This window comes from Alosa alosa, chromosome 16 (assembly GCF_017589495.1).
Source record: "Alosa alosa isolate M-15738 ecotype Scorff River chromosome 16, AALO_Geno_1.1, whole genome shotgun sequence".
NCBI lineage: Eukaryota > Metazoa > Chordata > Actinopteri > Clupeiformes > Clupeidae > Alosa > Alosa alosa.
The window spans coordinates 665,672-665,999 of NC_063204.1; positions in this window are offsets into that span (position 1 = coordinate 665,672).

Below are 328 nucleotides of genomic sequence, written 5' to 3' on the forward strand. Positions count from 1 at the left end.
GAGCACCATTCATTGGCGCTTGCATGTTCGGCCTTATGTCTACGCGCGCACCCTGAGGCTACTCAGCTAATAAAGAAAGAATTTCCCCTGTTTATGTTCACTCCAAGTTGGCCTACCATAACTTACCAACTCTGCACTGTAGATATAACTGGCTATTTATATTTTTCTGTGAAATAAAGCAAATGTATTTGTTCAACTTTATAAAGCAGAATTACGACTAGGCTACTTGGAACATAACACATTTGACAAAGGACAGATGTATGTTATAGTGACAAAATATTAACTTTCAGTGTTTTACGATGTCTTTGTCATGGGGAAGTGTTTTTCC